Consider the following 14,709-nt stretch of genomic DNA (forward strand, 5'->3'; position numbering starts at 1 on the left):
TGGGACCTAAGTAGCTTTTGTGGGCTTCTTTGAACATACTAAGCAATCAGTTATAATTCGAGGCCTACCTCAAATAATTGATGGAGTTGTATACATCTATAAAACATTTTGTGCTATTTTTATATAAATTATAACCTTATACGTATTGCCATAATCTGCAGCCTAGTTAGCATACACCATCCTCAGAAGTTGATTAAATTGTTAAAGCACTTTTCCTGACTTCCCAGATTTAAACTGGACAGATGGAAGTGCTATCAATGTTGGTGTCAGAAGCTGTCACAGCTATACCTACTAAGAAAGGTAAATCTGAATAAAAAATTGACTAATCTGATGATCCCTTTTATTAAATTGCTATAGTGCACATTGAAGGCTGGAAATCTGCTCCTGAATTATATTCACTTTAATATTTTTGTTCTTATAATAAACCAACTGTCTGAGTTGCTTCGTGAGGTCTCTCATGAAATGAAAGCCATAGGTCTCTGTTTTGTACAATCTGTTCACCAGGAACAGGCAAGAGAAGCAAGGAGAGCGGAAACTGATTTTCAACATTATCATTATTATTATTATTATTATTATTATTATTATTATTATTATTATTATTATTATTATTTCTTAGCGCTTATAGACCGCCCCCTCTCCCAAAAGGGACTAGGGGCGGTGTACAGTCCATATCAAAAACATCATAAATAACTATAAAATTTAAACAATTAAAATTATTAAGTGGATAGATACATAAATAAGAGGAGGATAAAAATAGACAGAACTGTAATTGCTAAGTAAATAATTTAAAATATACAAAATTTAAAACCCCAATGTCCTATAAAATTAAGTCCCCTAGAAAACCAGTAGGAAATATATATGCCAGGAGGTAGACATTAAAAATTATGCCAGGCCAGCCAGTCGGAACAGGTGTGTCTTCAGTTTCTGCCGGAAGGAGCGGAAGTCAGTGGTGGTTCTAACATGGCCATTTTCAAGATGTCTGTTCTGCAAAATAAAACAGGACTCCCCCCCCCCGTTAGTTTTTCTTTTATGAATAGCTTACTTTGTACTTGAATGAATGGATAATGAAAAACTTGAAATTTTTCATCAAATAGAAACTCGGTACTTGGATTATATCTTCATTTTATCAGGATGTGAAGTTTTACATTTTTTATGAAAGAAGTCCAGATCAGAAGCTACTTTAGGAATAAGATTACATTTTTTTTATGAATTAGGCTTGTCAGACTACTTGTGATTGAACTCCATTGCCCAGTGATAAACCCTCATGTATTAAACTAATTCCTTTTCCTTCTCAGTCTTAACAGATCCCACAACTCATTCAAGCACTTTTGTATCTCCCTTCAGGAGAAGCTGAACTATAACTCTTTCTTTGTAAATCATTTATTTCTATGCTTGTTCTTGCCTCTCAGACGTTCCTGGCATCGATGTCAACATGTAGGTCGACTGTATTTGATGGGGCAAGGGACTTGAGGATTATCATCTCCTTTATCAGAATTTAAGACTATCTTCTTGTTTCTTCATATCTGTCACAGAAATAGAATTCAGAGTTTTCACAATCAATGTTTGACTCATCTACAGAGCTAATGGTTAGCTTTAGCCGAGGTGTCACCAAAGAAATGGAATGTTCATGATCTGTCAGATTTTTTTCCTAATGAAGTGATGCAATGTTCACCCAATTCCTTACTCTATCTTTGCTCTACCAACCCTGGAAACAAAATGGATCTATGATTATTTTAATTCTGTTTATCACAATTTAATTTTTGCCTTTTCTTTTAGCTCAGTCAGAAGACTAACCCTCTTCCTGGGTTACTGATTAATCAATACTCTTGCCCAAGGCAGTGAGATGCAGCTCTCAAACATTCTGGCACTTCAATTCCAGGAATGTCAAAAAGCTGAGACAGGTAGTTTATGTGGAAGGAGCCAAAATAGATCACTATTGGAATTAAATACTACTTAAACTTCTCTTTCATTAAGATGGTGAGCTGCTTTTGGAATTTGCAATTTGAGCAAATACTATGGATCCCAGTCCTACCTTATCACATTCACCAGAATGCCTTTCTGATAAAACAAAATTATTGACACAACACAGATTTAAGAACAGGTCATGTCTCACATATGAATGGGATCCTTCAGTTTTGCTAGAAGTGTCCTATTGATAAAAATGAACTTATTGCTAGATTTTATTTGAAAATTACTTTTGAATAAATTTAAATAGAAACAAAACTAATAATAAGATAAACACTTTATTATACAACATGATTTCCTCTTATTCAGATTTTAATGTTTCCCAACTTGATAATATGCACAAAATAATATGCACAAAAGTGCAAAAGGTAGAAGAAAATACATTTCTATGCATGTTTTATATTAAAAGTACACATAAAATTCATATTGATAAAGAAAGTTTTGCATCTTATTTTTCTGCATGCCTTTATGAAAAGAATGTATAAGGTATATGAAAGGTATATGTTAAGAGGATGGTGCATAAAAATGTATAAATGTGTAAAATTGTCTATGCAAATCCACCCAATTTGTTAACAGAACCAGAACTTGGAGACTTTTGCAATGGTTTAAATGTTTTTCTCCCTTTCTTCCTGCAATTATATAATATTCAGAGAAATGTGGAAGCCAAAAGATAACAAAATGTGTATGAATCTAACCAACTTTCTTAACGTCACTTTCATATTTCCTTATTAACTAAGCTTCCTGTTAGTTCAGATAAACTTCACCACATGACAGTCCTAGATTAAAGTGTTCCATGGTTTCTTTGTTCAGTTGCTCAACTCACAATTCACCATGTAGACAGGTAACTTAGTTACAGACTAGCCACTATCCAATACACGGTCTTCTCTCTAATACAAAGCTCATACAGTAATAGTCAGTAACAGTCAGGAACATCAGTAGCTGTCCGGGGAGGACCATAATAGTTCCTTCCTCCTTATATGGCTGCTTAAAGCAATTAGCATCCAATTACATCTCTCTAGCATTTAAAGTAACAGATACATTTGTTACAATCATGGCTTATTATATATTGCCAAGCCAAGACTAGGGTTACATGCCTAACATTAATCATGATTTTATAGAACTGGGTCAGTAATGAATCTTTCTTTAGGTATAAATATATTCCCATTATCAGCCATTTGCATTTTGATCCCCTATTCTACCTTTACAAATTACAGATTAAAAACAGAGTTGGAAGGGACCTTGTAGGTCTGCTAGTCCAACCTGCTCCTAATTATCATATAATTGATAAATTAATGAGGCAATCAGTAAATTGTTTTTAAAAGTACACTTTATATTGACATACAGAAAAAGCATGTAAAATTGTAGCAGAAAGAAAGCAACCAATAACTTTTCAGTGAAAAAAATACTAGAATGCTTAAGACTTCAGCACTGAGGGACATGATGGTATCAAATCATGCATGACATAGAAAAGATGGACAGGGAAATGTTTTTTCTTATGCTTTTAAATACAGCATCAAGGACAGTCCAGCAAAATTGTTTAATATGGAGAATAGAACTTCTTTGTGCAGTGCATAACTAACCTATAATTAATAACAATAAGATGTGGTGATGGACTTTAATTGGCTCGCTTTAAAATGCGATTAGATAAATTCATGAAAGTCAGATCTTTCAGTTTATCAGCCTTGAAGCCTCATTTTTATCTTTGGAGTGACAGCAGCATGCCTCCACATATCAATTTGGCAAGGAAAAATGGTGGGGATTTTGAGCAGTTCAGATGCATCTGCTTAGCCCATTGGGAGAAACAAAGGGTTTTGGTCTTATGCATTCTTATGTTCTTACACTATGAAAAACACTGTATAGAAAATGGTTCTATTGAAAGGATTTAGGACTGACAATGCTAATATAAGAGTGCATAATATAATGTAATATATTAATATCTGTCTTATGAATGTGTAGAGAATGGGTATGCCAATGTGGGTAGGGAAAAAGTTCGTGTCCCTCTAAACCTATTATTATTATATCCTTTATTCATTAAACATGAAACTCAGCCACTTGAATATTCAAAAATGCATTACAAACACCAGTGACTGATGCTAATGGTTGATACGGTTTGCTGCCAGCGTCCTAGGTATAAACCAAGTACCTTCTTAAAATATAAGATGTTCCGAGTAGCGCAGTTTTTTGCAGTTCTGCTGGTGTTATTGCAGGAAGCTGCAATTTATTGATGTATCTTGTAAAATTCTTGGACATGGTGCCAAGTGCCCCAATGACAATGGTATCACAGTTACATGCTTCATCCATAGCCGTGTAGTTTCGATGGCCAGGTCGCGATATTTCATTATTATTTTTTAGTTGTTTTTCTTCAACTCTAGCATCTCCAGGAACAGTGATATCAATAAACTGTATACTTCTGCCCTCTACAACTGTGATATCTGTTGTCCATGGGGTCATGATAGGTCAGACATGACTTTGCAACTAATAACAACCAACAATGCATATTACTGTATGTAATGCATAATAACAGATTTGTGGATGGAAAAATTAATAGTTGAAAAGGAGTTCAAAAGCAATTTTCAAAAGTGATTAAGAACTAAGGATCAGCACACCTTTGTGTCCATAATGTGGGCTAAATTATGGATGGAAGCTGGGTAAAAATTTCTCAATTCACAGCTGTTTCATTTACAAACCTTCATTTACAAATATATGGACACCAAAAGTGGTATTCAGCAGGTTCTGACCAGTTCTGGAGAACTGGTAGTGGAAATTTTGAGTAGTTTGGAGAATCAGTAAATACCATCTCTGACTGGCCCTGCCCCCATCTATTGTATGCCTCCTGAGTTGCAGCTAATCGGGAGGATTAAAGGGGATTTTTCAATAACCTTCCCCTGGAGTGGGGAGCGAATGGAGATTTCACAGTATCCTTCCCCTGCCATGTCCACCAAGCCACACCCACAGAACCAGTAATAAAAAAATGAATCCCACCACTGGTCAGTTCCTGCCATTTACTCATGAGAAGCAGCTGTCCAGAATGCACATGGGTCATCTCACACTCTCTTTTATCCAAATTGGCTTGGCTGGCTGAAAAAAAAAACACCCTGATCTCCTTCAAAGAAGTTTAGTTTACCATGTCTTCACCAGAAGTTCCCATCCCCACCCTGCAATTACACATATCTTCTATACAATGTTGATCAAAGAAAATTTAAGGATGCATATTAATAGAGACAGAATTGCTTTCGAAATGATAAGGAAACAAAATAACTTTAAGGGAGATGCAGGTATCATTCATAGTTACAGACACATTGATTTGGCATGCAACATCACAGCTTTGATATATGAGAGGTGTCAAGATTTTAATTATTATTCCAATAAGCTCATCCTGTACTTTACAGGGTGGAGAAAGAAAGATAAGGAAGCACGGCAACTTACTTCCCTGTATCTACTATAGAAACATAACAAGAAATTTCTATTTAAAGGAGCCATCAAAAATGCAACTGAAACATAACTGTTATCATACTATATATATAAAACTGTCTAATTAATTCAACCTAAATTCTTATACCAAAACACCAAAGTATATACTGTATTCTGTCTTTTTTAGACTAAAGTAATTAATGATAAAGGTGACACTGCTTTGCTTTGCAGCAATATTTCAAAGAGATATTTTAGTTAAAAATATTCAATGATGTTTGGCACTCTTAAATATATTGTTTAGTCTAGTGCATATGGCTAGTATTGTTCAGAGATTGTTTCCCTATTAGTTCCCCACTAGTTCTCATTAAAAAGAAAATCCCAATAATGTGATCATAGATACAGAGCCGTGGTGGTACAGTGGTTAGAATGCAGTATTGCAGGCTAGCTTTGCATTCCTACTGCTAGGGGTCAATCCTGACTGTCTCAAAGGTTGATAAAATGAGGACCCAGTTTGTTAGAGGCAATATGCTGACTTTATAAACTTCTTACAGAAGGCTGTAAAGCACTGTGAAGTGGTATATAAGTCTGAATGCTATTGCTATCACTTAGGAGGTAGCCAAAGGATAAGTTTCAGTCAATTTTTTCAGAGTCACTGAGACTGAATGGCTAGCCATACAAATTTAATCAACAAACCAACCATAACTCTTCATAATAACTCTTACAACAGACTGGAGCCTCCCTTGCGCCCACATTTCTATTCAAATAAAAGGAAAGTGCATCCCAATGGATTTTTAACAGTAGTATGGATTTTGCAGTCACTGACAAGGGAGAGTTCACCTTTTGAGAAAACTTTTGAGAACTTTCCTTCTCTATAAATTCAGTAAAGAATATTTACATCTATTTATGTTCAGCACAACAAAGACATGAAATCTTGTTTCAGTGTGGAGTCCTCAATAATTGGTTTCTTATTTTTAAACTAATATTTCCAAGGAATACACTTGGGGGAAAAGGTACTGAAATTTAGATTATTATTTTTTTTAGAAGTGGTAGGAATAGTTTGAAAAGTCAGTTTGTAGTGAGAAAATGGATGGCTATTGGGTGGACATAGATATCACCCATCAATAAGATTAAATAATAAAAGAAATATAGAGGATTGCTAAATTACCAATTATTAAAAGAAATCTAATGAGATTGCAAAATAATTCAATGTTTTCTTCTGTTTTAAATGGGGAGACAAAGTTTTGTATTTCTGCTTTAGGTTGTATGAGTGTCCTTCCTTCCTTCCTTCCTTCCTTCCTCCCTTCCTTCCTTCCTTCCTTCCTTCTTTCCTTCCTTGTAAGGAGATCTTTAGTCATAACAAAAAAAACCTATAGTTTACATTATTTTTACTTGTGTGGAATGAGATCTTGCATGGAGTGAGATATAATATTACATCTATGGAATCTAAAATATCGTATTTTTGGAGTATAAGACACACTGGAGTATAAGACGCACCAAGGTTTTGAAGAGGCAAATAAAAAAAAAGGTTTTGCACTCTGCAGACCTCCAAAAAATGGCCTGTTTTTCATGAAAACGGGCCCGTTTTTCCCCCCCAAAAGGGCATGCACAGTCTTTAGGAGGCTTATAGAGTGTTGGGGGCTGGAGGGGGGAGAAATTGAGCAAAAAATGGCCCATATTTTTGCTCATTTCTGTCCTCCCCAGCTTCCAGGAGCACCCTGCAAGGCTCCTAAAGGCTATGCACGGCCATTTTGGTGAAGGGGGTAGGGGTTTGGAAGGCAAAAAATGCTGCATTCCTTGTATAAGATGCACCCAGATTTTCAGCCTCGTTTTTAAGGGAAAAAGGTGCGTCTTATACTCCAAAAAATACGGTATGTTTTTCTTGGTGGTTGACTGCTGCATTGACCTCCAACTCTCCTGCTGGTTTGGCCAGCAGGAGAGAATGCATTAGTTCAATTACCTGCACTTAATTCCAAAAAGGATACTGCTGGAAACAGAAGTCCTAGAAACATTACTTTATTAATCATTAATTTCTGAACAGAAGCTGAGATTTCCAGAAGAAAGTAAGAGTGCTCAGATAATGGTATTTTAAGCTTAGGGAATTCTATTTGTGCTAAATATGATAAATGGGGCAGAAAAAGCAAGTAGGTAAACTGCGGACAGATCTGTCCATAAAGACTAAAGTAATCTATTTTTATCTCTGCTACTAACTTGTATGTATTAAAGAAAAATTGATGCTTATCGCCTAACACTGCTTGATTTCACACAGTTCATATAATTATAGACCTAGAACAGAACATATAAAGCACTGAATTTAATCCTTGCTCTGAATTCTTTCCACTATCTATGGCCCTGGACTCAGGCCTGAACAAATGTTTACTTACTGCACAATTTCTCCTCCTCTTTTTCCTTCAATTACTTGAAGGAACTATAGAATTATAATCTTCCCAATCCAAGGATGTAACTTACTAGATAGACCTATCACTTTGCTCAGAATATTATTTTTTCAGGAAAAATCTGTATCTTATTTATTTATTTATTTATTTATTTTATTAAATTTATAGACCGCCCCCTCTCCCCAAAGGGACTCGGGGCGGTGTAATATGTAATTATGAATGTAATTATCAAATTCATAATTACATATTACATGCATTTTTCAAAGATACCTTTTATCCACATGAACCATGCTAGTCTTTACAAGTGTGAAAACACCTATGGATACTTGCCTTTAATATCTATATTCAAGGCAAATTGCATATATTGCCAAACTGCAGAACTCAGAAAACAGTTAATATTGGCTGATAATTGTTTTCTGGTTTTGATTTGCACATAGGTATAGACATGCCACTTTGCTTATAAACAAAGCAAAAGGAACCTTCCCTTTATCTGTTGTTGGGAACTTGATGATGGAAGACTAAAGAGAAGAGCAAAGCACACTCTTATTTTTAAACTTATTTCTGAGCTTAAACTTCACTTGGAGCCTCAGGTTCTACCTTGAGAATGTTAATTAGTTTTGCTGGCATATCACTGTAAACCTTCAAGACAATCTATAATGAATTATGAGGGAAGCTGCTGACAAATGATTTCTAAAAAGTTATAAAGTTAATAATTGGGAGAGAAGATTTGCTATTCAGTGTACTTCCAGTCAAAATTCTCAATGGAAATATCCATAAGTAACAACGACAATAACAGAACAAATTTCTCCTTCAATTTTTCCTCTCCTTCCATTCTTTGTTAGTCAATATTTTCTTCAGCATTGATTCTAACTTAGAGAAAAGCATACCTCCTGCAGTCTCTAAAAATACTAAGCTTGCTATATTTTGCTTGATACTTGGACTTCTTATGATTTCATGTTTTTATTCAATGTATTGATTTCTACAATGCAATCCTTGTGTCCATCCATATTTAAGCCCCACAAGGGAAAAGATTTAGCTTTTATTGTTTCTTTCATTGTTTGTGATATGAGTTATAATGATGCTTTTAATTCATATTGTTGAATTTTGATAGACAATGTATGTTGAAGAATTTAAAAGCAGAAACAGATAGTGGAAATCCTTTATGTAATTGAGATTGGTGAGCAGGGGTTAAAAGATAGAGCTACAAAAATGTGCAAGTTCCCTTATGTCTGTAATGGTCTGTCCAATGTATCCACCGTAGGTTCCTCTGACTGTCACTCTGTCAAAATGGGCTCTTGTCCTATGATTTGCATCAAAGTCCCTCCCCGTTTTGACATCCAATTTAACATCTGTATCTTGTTCATCATATCAGTTCTCAGAGTGCAATGCGCGAAGAATGTTTGCAAGTCATGCAAACTGCATTGGTGAAAGAAAGTTCATGTTTCCCTTGAGGGATATCTTGAGATTCAGATACTTTAAAATGTTACCAACAGGTCTACAGTTCATGCTGCAGGCCATTTTTTAGAGATTAGATGTGAAGTACTACAAACCCCTACTACTTTTCTTCTCTCTTAACTCATCATATTTTCTAGGATATTTCTTTGTCTATTATTTTCTTCTTGCCCCTCTTATCTTATATGTAATGGTAAGAGTATTTGAATAATCCCCTTACATGGGAACTTAAGTGTATCTTTCAAACCTTTGTGATGAATACCATTTGCTCATCATCATCATCATCATCATCATCATCATCATCAATCATCTTGGAATACGCTGGAATATCATTTTGTTTTTAGGCATTCACCCTGACCTGTGTATGCTTCTTCCCTGTTTCTTTTGAGGAATATTTAGGTAGCTGGTCTAATGAAAGGGTCTTTTCCATACTTAACATTTAAATTACAAAGAGAGGACTAACATACTATGTTTCCAAATCTCTGTGTACATCTATCTGACATCTTTGTACAACTTTTCATGGACACAATATTACCAGAACATGAGAACTTACAGACATAATAAATTTGTTAGCTGTAAAAATACTACAAATATATTTATTACCTACTAGCTGTACCCGGCCACGCGTTGCTGTGGCCCAGTCTGATTAAATGGAAAAGAAAGAAAAGAGAAAGCGCAAGTTTCTAATACGTTTAATTTCACAATGCTTGTGGGTATACAATATTTTTTGTTGTTCCATTGTCTGTGCAGATATAGAGATTGTCTGGTTTGCTGACTCTAGAACATGCAACGTATAATTGTCCATGTGAGAAACAACTTTCAATTGCTGGAAAGACATTGGACCGGGCACATTTACCAAAAGCATGCGAAGAAAGAAACATTCCCAGGGTGGTTCCCTCCGGGCACGGCCATTCTGTTACCAGCAGTGGCAAGGTTCGTGAGGGTCTTGCCCACATGGTGGGCCCTGCCACTTGCTGCACCGGCCACGGCTCCCACTGCAGAGACATGGAAGTGAGCCACAGTGGCCCCTGCAAGAGCCACCATGGAGGATGCTCCCGCAGGCCCCATCCTGGTGCCCTCCAAGCTCCGTGCAATGGGCAGCCTCCGGAACGACGGGCTGGATGGGGCCCCTCCAGACCTCAGCGTGGGAGGGAGGGTGGGGGTGTCTCCCGTGGGTGTAGTGGGGCAGTGGGTGGGTGTTGCTGTTAGTCAGGCCTTGGGCTACTGGGCCAGGTGAGGCTGGTTGGGGGAGACAGTGTCGGGGCTGTCGGCCTTGTGGAAGTTGTTGAGCGTTTCCTCAGAGGAGCTAGGCTTGGGCTCCCCCAAGTCGGTGGCCCAGGAGAGCGAGACGTCCAGTATCTCAGAGGAGGAGAAGTCCTCGGTGTGCGACTTGTCCAGGTCATCATAGCTCTCCGAGTCTTTGGCAATGCTGTTGTTGGAGCTGAGGCTGGCTGAGATCTGTGCTGGGGTCACACTGGTGATCTGGAAGCCGCTCTTCTTCTTCAACTGGGAACCTGCCCGACCCCCAATGCCTCCTCCTTCCTGCGAGAGCAGTGCCAGGCTCTGCAGCAGAAATGCCCCAGGAAGGCAGGAGAAAACCAACATGGAGGCAGCATTGGAAGTCAGGGGAGGTGGCGTTGGCTGGGCCAGCAGATCAAGTGAGAAGTCCTCCAAGCCGGTGCTGCTGCTGCCAGCCCACCGAGGCAGCATTGCGGGCTGTGCCATCTTCTTCCTCTCCCACACCTCCGCCGCTGAGTCAGGCTGCTGTGGCTGCTGCTGCATTGTGGCTGGTGGAAGGCCCGACGCTGCCACCAACGATGACAACACCTCCCTCAGGTGCCAGCCCAGCCAGGCTGAGGAAGAGAGGAGGAGAAGGTGGCTGCCACCCCCAATCCAGCTTCCCTCAGTGGTGGCAGCGAGAGGAGGCGGCTGGCATCCCTTGAAGAGCAGGAGGAGGAGGAGGAGGAAGGACAAGAGGCAGCCCCCACCAGCCGCGGCGCCATCCAGAGATGCTGCTGCCGCTGCAGCCGCCACCTGACGGGGCACCCAATGGGTGCCCAAGCCCCATTGCGCCTCAGGCTGACACTGCCACCGCCCCCCATCAGAGCCACCTTAACGAGGCTGTAGCTGGCTCGCTGTGAGAGGGTGGTGGAGAGGGCCCACGGCTGAGGAGATTCTCTGCCTCCACCTCCTCTGGAGCTCCGCTGGGCTGGGTGGGGGGAGGCTGGCTTAAGGGCGGGGGGAGGCGGCCGAGGGATGGCACAGGCACCACCCCGCCTCAGACAGCAAAGGCCTGGCGGGAGGAGAGGGGAGAAAAGCATGTTTTTACCTGTCACAGGTGTGACATCTATATAATATATGTATATAAAAACATGCACATATTCGAATGCAACGTTGTGTCAAAATTTCAAAGCAATAGGTGAAGAACTTTTGGAGATTTGAGATTTGAACAAACAAACATTACATTTTTATTTATATAGATGGAAGTATGAATCTGCTTTTTTTTTTGTATATAATTATTATTTTCATTTTCATAACATATAATCTCATGTATACTATTACTTAGCATCATATTGTACATCGTATTGTATTATTAAATGTTTACATCAATTCATCTTACCATCAACTCCCAAAAATGATTATTGGCTCTTCTGCTCTCCATGCACCATATTTCTACCTTATCCATCCCTTTCTTCTCCCTCTCCTCCCGCTCCCTACCTCCTTTCTTCCCTGTGTCATCCTTCTCTTCTCTACTTCCCCTTCCTCTCTCCTTCTCCTTTCTCCCCTTTCCACTCCTCCTTTCTCTCCTTCTCTTCCCCCTGCCTATCCCTCTCCTATCCCTCTCCTTCCCTTACCTCTCTCCTCTACTTCAAACTCTTCATCTCATTTACTTGTATTTCAGCTTCTGAGTGAGCTGCATTTTATGTTGATGGTATTTATAATTCCTTTTCAATATACAAATTTAATTTTAACATATATCTTCCTCCTTCTTTTAAAAAACAATAAAACAAAAAAGTATACATATATAGTCATTGTGCTTTTAACCACCATCCCCAGACTAATTTTGGCAGAGATGTAAACCTGATTACAATTCCCAGCTATTCTCATCATTATATTTATATAATTATACATCCTTACACACACCCCAATTTATGATTCTCTCTTTAAATCTCAATAGTTTCCCATTGTAAGTATATTTCATGTTCCCTCTCCATTTTTCCATATCTTGGATTAGATTACCCTTAATTGTCTATAAATGGCAATCCTTACTGTTCAATGTTCATTACAATTCCCTTGATGTACTATATAGAATAACAAGCAGTAAACTTCTCATTTGTTCAACATCTTAAAAGTTCTATATATGTCCACGTTTCATATATTTTAACCCATACTTAATTGTCCTCTATTGTCATATTCAATCAATTTGTAACTCAGTTTAATTATCATATATATAAAGTGAATCACAAATCTCTGCTTTACAATCTCCCCATATCAGTTTCGTATTTGTCCATATTCCACATATTTTAACCTTTATTTAATTATCTTTCCATTAGCATATTCAACCAGTTAGCAACTCTATTTTATTGTCATATTTAGGAATAAACCCCTTATCTTAGCTTTATATTTTTCCATATAACAATTTCTAGTTGTCTGATTTTTTCCTAGTAAGTCTTTTGTCCCACTTCTCTGTTCCTGCCATCTCCCTTTTTTTTTGACATGTCCACCCTCTTCAATTTTCCCCAAGCCACCGTCAAAAAGATCTTTTATATTTCTCTTTGTTGGGGCATAATCTGCTACTTCAATTCTCCTTATGCCGCTGACAACCTCCAAAACATCTTTTGTCTGCTTTTTATTCCCTTTTACAATTTTCCCTATACCATTGCCAAGTCCAATTGAGTTTTTTGTCTGCTTTTTATTTCCCTCTATTTCTACCCCTTCATTATCTTGCCCCCTTCTTCTTTGCCTTCTTTAAATACCTGATTCTCTGGTTTCAGAATTCCATTTAGGCTTGATTTTAATGATTTATGCATATTTTTTTATAATTTCACATAGTTCTTCAAATTCCCAGCTTTCCATGATGCCCAGTTCCAAAGTTACAGTTAGTTATACAGTTATTATTTCAGAGTTCTGATCCACCTTAAATTTATCTACTTCAGCTGCTGTGGGGAAGAGCGATGGGAGCCATCTTGGTCTTTTGTTCTTCCTTAATGTCCAGTTCCAAAATTACAGTTAGTTATACAAGTCTTATTTCGAGGTTCTGGTCTACCTGAAATTTAGTTAATTCAACTACTGTGAAACCGGAAGAGAAGGTAGAGCCATCTTAATCTTTTGCAGAAAAAAAGGAAGATAAAAAAACCTTCATATTTCTGAGTTCTTGACTTGTTATTATTTCCTTTCCTTGCCACTCCTCACCTCTCATTGGTCGTAGCTGCTTAAAATATATTAATTAGAACAAGCTTGCATACAGCCAAAACGTGAGTATGTTTCTTCTTCGCCTCCTGGTTATCCAAGTTCTGATTTACAGCTGTTGGTTAATTTCCCACACAGGCAAGATTAGGTTATCAGTTGTCAATGAGGGGATAGTGCTTTTTCTTGATCTTTCTCCCTTGTTGCATTCCATCTCTCATTAATTGGAATTGCTTAAGATATGTTAGTTAAAAGACATTTGGATGAAATGAATCTTCCCTCTCCTAGACTCCTTTAAAAACACAATCTTTTCAAGTTAGAAGCCAAATTTAGAGTTAGTATTTGAGTGGGTTTGTCACTTCTCTGCTTTCTCCCTTTCTGTCCAAATTATTTCAAACAAATGGCTTTTTTTGGGGGGGGGGGCTAGTGTTTTAACCCTCCATTTTCCTTTCCTTTCTTTCTTTTTGAAAAAATCCTGGTCTGACCATCTATATTATTTATGCTCTCAAGATTCTTTGCCTTTTCCAAATTTGATTTATGGCTGTGGGTTAGATGAATTTTCTTACCGGTCTTTTATCTCTTCCTCACACTTCTGTTCATTTGCTTTGGCTGGAAGTCAGCTTCTTGTGCAGCATGTTGCCATGCTGCCACCCCTACTTCAATTCAGAGGGCAAATCTCTGACCTGCGAGGGACCTATTACCTCCCCCTGGGTCTGATGAGATGCTGCCCCTTCTTTGCCTGCCCTCCTGGAAGGTTCTGATCTAAAAAAGATCTCAGAGATTGTTTGTCAGACAGGGTTCATGTGAGACTCTTGAGAGCCCGTCCCCCATGTCTGCCCAGCTGGAGAACATCCGATCCAAATCTGCTATTTCTTAAGACTGTTATTATGATATTTTCGAATAGAATACTTAGTGTTCCTGTTTTTATGGAGTCAACTGTTTTAATTCTTTTAAAAACTTGAATGTCTGATTATTATTCAGAAGGCTTGGAAACTTCTGCTTGTATAGCAATAGCACTTAGACCTATATACCACTTCACAGTGCTTTACATCCCTCTCTAAGCAGTTTACAGAGTCAGCAC

Source organism: Natrix helvetica, assembly GCF_964273705.1.
Source record: "Natrix helvetica genome assembly, chromosome: 5".
NCBI lineage: Eukaryota > Metazoa > Chordata > Lepidosauria > Squamata > Natricidae > Natrix > Natrix helvetica.